The sequence below is a fragment of the Pituophis catenifer genome, unplaced genomic scaffold (genome assembly GCF_029215685.1).
Source record: "Pituophis catenifer annectens isolate HBS135680 unplaced genomic scaffold, rPitCat1.0.hap2 SCAF_4, whole genome shotgun sequence".
Lineage (NCBI taxonomy): Eukaryota > Metazoa > Chordata > Lepidosauria > Squamata > Colubridae > Pituophis > Pituophis catenifer.
In genome coordinates, this window is record NW_027256884.1 from 127,495,879 (window position 1) to 127,502,007 (window position 6,129).

A 6,129-nucleotide genomic window follows, 5' to 3' on the forward strand; every position below is an offset into this window, starting at 1 on the left:
AATACGGCACGACCTATGGCAACAAAACTAATTATTATTATTATTATTTTTAATTTGATTTATATGCCGCCCTTCTCCGGAGACTCAGGGCGGCTTACAATGCGTTAAGCAATTTTCCACCTAAAGCTGCAGTATCTTGTATTTATTCATCCTTGGGGAGGCTGGCCCAGCGACGTTCCTGCATTCGTCTTGTTTTGCGTTTCCCTTGCATGTCACGTCATGTTGAGGCACTTGAAGCAAATGTTGTAATCCAGGTGTAAGAATTCTTATTCTCAATTATTCAACTCCTACTTAGTTGGGAAGAATCCAAACCACACTTTTCTTTTATTTTGATTTTTCGGCCTTCAAGTCAGATGTGACCCGTGTGGTGACTACCTCAAAAACGTGCAGTTTTCTTGGCAAGATTTTTCAAGAAGTGGTTTGTTATTGCTTCCTTCCTGGGACTGAGAGATAGTGACTGGCCTAAGGTCACCCAGCTGGCTGGGTGTCCAAGGCAGAACTAAAACTTGCCATCTCCTGGGGATCGGTTCAAAGTTATCCCACCGGCTTTCGTGCCTAAGGCAGGACTAGAACTCATAATCACCTGTTCATTGGTACAAAGTTATCTAGCTAGCTTTCGTGCCTAAGGTGGGACTAGAACTCACAATCACCTGTTCATTGGCCCAAAGTCATCTAGCTAGTTTTCATGCCTAAGGCGGGACTAGAACTCACAATCACCTGTTGATTGGCCCAAAGTCACCCAGTTGGCTTTCATGCCTAAAGCGGGACTAGAACTCACAGACTCCTGGTGATTGGCCCAAAGTCACCCAGCTGACTTTCAGACCTAAAACAGGACTAGAACTCACCGTCTCCCAGTGATTGGCCCAAAGTCACCCAATCAACTTTCATGTCTAAGACGAGACTAGAACTCAAAGTCACCCAGTCAGTTTTCATGCCTAACTAGAACTCGCTGTCTCCCAGTTTCCAGCCTGATGCCTTTATTGCTTCAATAAACAGGTTCGCCCAGAATTATTATTACTCTTGGAAATTTCCTTACGGCTGTAGAATTTCCACATTCAAAGTGGTGATTTTCCAGGACTTAAATATGTTGCAGGTTTTTAACAAGGTAAAGGGTAAAGATACCTTCAGGTTCAGCTTGGCGCCTGGCGAGGACATCTGTGGAGTTTTCCAGTGTTGTGGAAGTGCCTGATTTTCCCCGAAATGTTTTCTTACTTCCAGATTTTACCAATACTGAACTTCCCAGGGTTTAGCTACTAAAAGAGATGAGCTAATTCTTACAGGTAATCCTCGAGTTACAACCACAATTGAGCCCCAAATTTCTGATATTAAGCGAGACAGATGTTAAGTTAGTTTTGTCCCATTTTACGACCTGTCTATCCACCATTGTTAGGTGAATCACTGCAGTTGTTAAGTTAGCAACACGATTGTGAAGTGAATTTGGCTTCCCTATTGCCTTTGCTCGTCAGATGGTCACAAAAGGGGATCATGTGACCTGGGACTCTGCAACCGTCATAAATATGAGTCATTTGCCAAGCATCTGAATTTTGATCACGTGCTGCAATGGGCGTAACTGTGAAAAACAAGTCATATATTCCTTTTATCTGTGCCATTGTAGCTTCGGTCATTAAACAAATGGTTGTAAGTCAAGGACTACCTGTATTTCTTTTCAGAGGACACTAATTTACACAACTGTTCCTGGGCAGTTGTGATGGACCATAACTCTTGTCTTTCATCCTGTGCCCATAATTGGGAAAACCCAACACGCAAACACCTCAAATAGCTTTAATTTTTCACTGCCCGGCTGGTGGTAGGTTGTCTCTGTAATAGCATTCCAAAATTAAAGTAAAAAAAATGTGATTAAACTTTGTAAGTGGTTAAGCTTTCAGCTGACATCGAGTTTTCCCAATCACAAAGTTGAAGTATCAGAATATTTGGTAATTACACATGATTCTAAGCAGCTTTTGTTCCAAGTCTTTTTATTGCTGGCACTTGTGGAATGCCTGCTAAAATGCTGAGGTTTAGCATCTCATACGAACATGAAATTATTTAGCATGGTAGATAAGGGGTTTTTGTAATTCCAGGGTCCTCCATATCATGACTACTACAATTGTCATCGGTGAAAATGTGACAATCCAAGACCAGGCCAGGTCCAACAATGCCAGGGAATTTCTAGAAGCATGGCACTCTGACAAATCAACCATCAACAGACACACAGACATTAACAATATATGTAAAGTATGCAAAAGAGATAATTAACTAGCCAAAAAGGGAATAAAAAGACACAAGCACCTCTCCACCAGCAATTAGGACCCAGATCAGCATAGATTTATTCCAAAACTAACATCAGACCAACAATCAAGTAAACAATACCCCAATCAAGGAACTGGCAAAGTCAAGAAGTCAACAGCCTAAGCAAGGTATCTCCTAAGGCCATCTCCATCAACACTGACAGGGCAAACCACTAGAACAATTATGGCTAACCTTTTTGCCGTTGCATGCCAAAAGCGGGTATCACACGGGGGATCACGCACAGGTGTGCCCATACCCATAATTCAATGCGCCCCGTGCATGCGCGTATGACCTCCCTGCGCTACCCCTGCTTTTGGCATGTGATGGCACGGTGGGCCCAGTAGGCCCATTTTTTCGCCCTCCCCAGGCTCCAGAGGCTTTCTTGGAGCCTGGGGAGGGCGAAAACGGCCTTCCCCCCCCCCCCCGGGAGGCCCTCTGGAGGCCAGAAACAGCTCATTTCCCGACCTTAGGTGGGCCCGGAAGGTCCGAAAATTAGCTGGCCGGCACGCATATGAATGCTGGAGCTGAATAGGGCAACGCTCGTGTGCCCACAGATATGGCTCCGCAGGCCACCTGTGGCACCTGTGCCATAGGTTCACCATCCTGGCACTAGAATATAACCTGGGAACAAACCACACTTCTTTCTAGCACTGATGATGTTACTTAGTTGGACAATGAAACATCTACAAGAAAACATCCAAGCTCAGAGACCACCGTGGACCCCACTGTCCTCCTCCTCCTCCTCCTCACAATCCCTACTAGTGCTGATGTTGTTACCTAGTCAGGTAACGAAACGTCTGCAAGAGAACAAGCAAGCTCAGAGAGCACCAATTTCAACCCTGAGCTACAAATATTCTCCTCTATTGGTATAATTGTCATAATTCCATATTTATTTTTGTTTATCAAATGTATTTGTCACCCACATTTAGGTGGCTTACAATAAAAACAAGATAAAACATTAAAAGTAGTAGTGAGGCCTACACTTGGAATGTTGTATATACTGGTCATCACGATGCCAAAAAAATGCTGAGGCCCTAGAAAGTGTTCAGAGATCAGCACTATAATAATAATTATAAAGGCTAAACAGAACAATTAAAACTCGGACCACACGTTTTCTGAATAGTTTTTATCCCAGAGCTATCATTGCACTCAACAATGAACTAAAGGGAGCTGTTGGACAGCATTACTTGGTCTGTTGTGTGGATATTTGGGTGGTTTAGGGGTGGGGAATTTGTGGTGGGTGGGAGTGTGTTTGGGGATTGTTATGTGTGTTGGACCTGATCTTTGGGTGTTAAGTGAATTTCGTTGTATGGGTATACTGTGTATACACATACAATGGCAATAAAGTTATTATTATTATTAAATCGTGTGTACCAGAGGGCAGTACAAAATGGTGGAAGCCTGTTAAAGAGAGATCCAATGTAGTAGTGAGAAATTTCCTGAAAGTGAGGACAATTAACCAGTGGAAATTCTTTAAATTCTTAAAAGGCTTTTAAGAAGCAATGGATGGGAACTAACCAAGGAGAGAAGCAACCTAGAACTAAGGAGAAATTTCCTAACAGTGAGAACCAGTGGAACTCCTTGCCTCTAGAAGTTGTGGGTGCTCGCTCCATCACTGGAGGCTTTCAAGAAGAGATTGAATTTGTCTGGAATGGTACAGGGTCTGCTGCCTGAGCAAGGGGTTAGACTAGAACGTGATGGCTAACCTTTTTGCCATTGCATATCAAAAGTGGGGGGGAGCACGGGGGGGGTCACGCATATGCGTGCCTACACCCATAATTCAATGCGCCCCCCCATGCATGCCCCCCCCCGCGCTCCTCCCGCTTCTGGAACGTGATGGCACAGAGGGCCCGGTAGGCCCGTTTTTTTCAGCCTCCCCAGGCTCCAGAGGCTTTCTTGGAATCTGGGGAGGGAGAAAATGGCCTTCTCCACCCCCTCAGAGGCTCTCCTGAGGCCAGAAACGGCCCGTTTCCCAACTTCCAGTAGGACCGGAAGGCCTGTTTTTCGCCCTCCCCAGGCTCCAGAGGCTTTCTTGGAGTCTGGGGAGGGCGAAAATGGCCTTCCCCACCCCCCCAGAGGCTCTCCTGAGGCCAGAAACGGCCCATTTCCTGACTTCCAGTAGGACCGGAAGGCCTGTTTTTCGCCTTCCCCAGGCTCCAGAGGCTTTCTTGGAGTTTGGGGAGGGAGAATATGGCCTTCCCCACCCCCCCAGAGGCTCTCCTGAGGCCAGAAACGGCCCATTTCCCGACTTCCAGTAGGACCGGAAGGCCTGTTTTTCGCCCTCCCCAGGCTCCAGAGGCTTTCTTGGAGTCTGGGGAGGGCGAAAATGGCCTTCCCCACCCCCCCTAGAGGCTCTCCTGAGGCCAGAAACGGCCCATTTCCTGACTTCCAGTAGGACCGGAAGGCCTGTTTTTCGCCTTCCCCAGGCTCCAGAGGCTTTCTTGGAGTTTGGGGAGGGAGAATATGGCCTTCCCCACCCCCCCAGAGGCTCTCCTGAGGCCAGAAACGGCCCATTTCCCGACTTCCAGTAGGACCGGAAGGCCTGTTTTTCGCCCTCCCCAGGCTCCAGAGCCTTTCTTGGAGTCTGAGGAGGGTAAAAACGGCCTTTCCCATCCCCCCCCCCCCGAGGCCCTTCGGAGGCTGGAAACAGCCTATTTCCCGACTTCCAGTAGGACCGGAAGGCCTGTTTTTCGCCCTCCTCAAGCTCCAGAGGCTTTCTAGGAGCCTGGGGAGGGCAAAAAACTGGCCTTCCCCACTCCCCTAGAGGCCCTCCGGAAACAGCTTGTTTCCCGACTTTTGGTGGGCCCAGAAGGCTCGAAAATCAGCTGCCGGCACGTCCATGCATGCTGGAGCTGAGGCAGGGCAACGCTTGCGTGCCCACTGATATGGCTCTTTGTGCCACCTGTGGCACACGTGCCATAGTTCGCTATCACGGGACTAGAAGACCTCTGAGGTCTCTTCCAGCCCTCTGATTTTATGTTCAAAAAAAAAATCAACACTAAAAATCGATTTAAAAATTGACAAAGATTGGAAGGAAAGAAGCAAGATATACATGGGGGGGAGGGGGAGGAAGGTTTTATCTCAGTCCATTAACCATCATCAATCACCTCCAGAATGAGACACACGCCCCTATATGAACCATATTAAAAATAAGTTAATAAAAACGGATGGCTTTTCAAAGAGAATGGATAGCTCTGCAGACTAAGCACTGTAATTTAACACCAGCTGTCTGCAATTAAAGTAAGTTCGAATCTTGCCAGGCTCAAGGTTGACTCAGCCTTCCATCCTTTCTAAGGTAGGTAAACTGAGGACCCAGTTTGTGGGGGCAATAAGCTGATTTTGTATAAAATATACAAAAGTATGAAGGCTATTGCTTAACGCATTGTAAGCCGCCCTGAGTCTCCGGAGAAGGGCGGCATATAAATCAAATTAAAAAAAAATAAAATAAAAAAAATCCTGATTTCTGGCTAGCTGGGCACATTTTCATACCAAACTCTAGATGGCAGCCTGCTACCATTTATTATTTTTCTAAGCCTTCCTTTAAGGGCTGATATTTTGCAAGCCAGATTTCCACTCAAAATGTTTAAAAAAAAATATAAGAAAGGAGGCAGGCCCGTCAGTAACAGATTTATTGCAAATGCAATTTGATAAGAGATTCCAGCAACTGATGATCTTTTCTTTGCCAGTTTTGCTCCACTGGGCAACTTTTAAAGATGTGTGGACTTCAACTCCCAGAATTCCTCAGCCAGCCCTGCTGAGCAATTAATAATAGAATTTATTTTGCATTGAGTAACGTGTTTTTTGTTTTTTTTTGGAGCAGCGATAAGATGCTGTGACTGA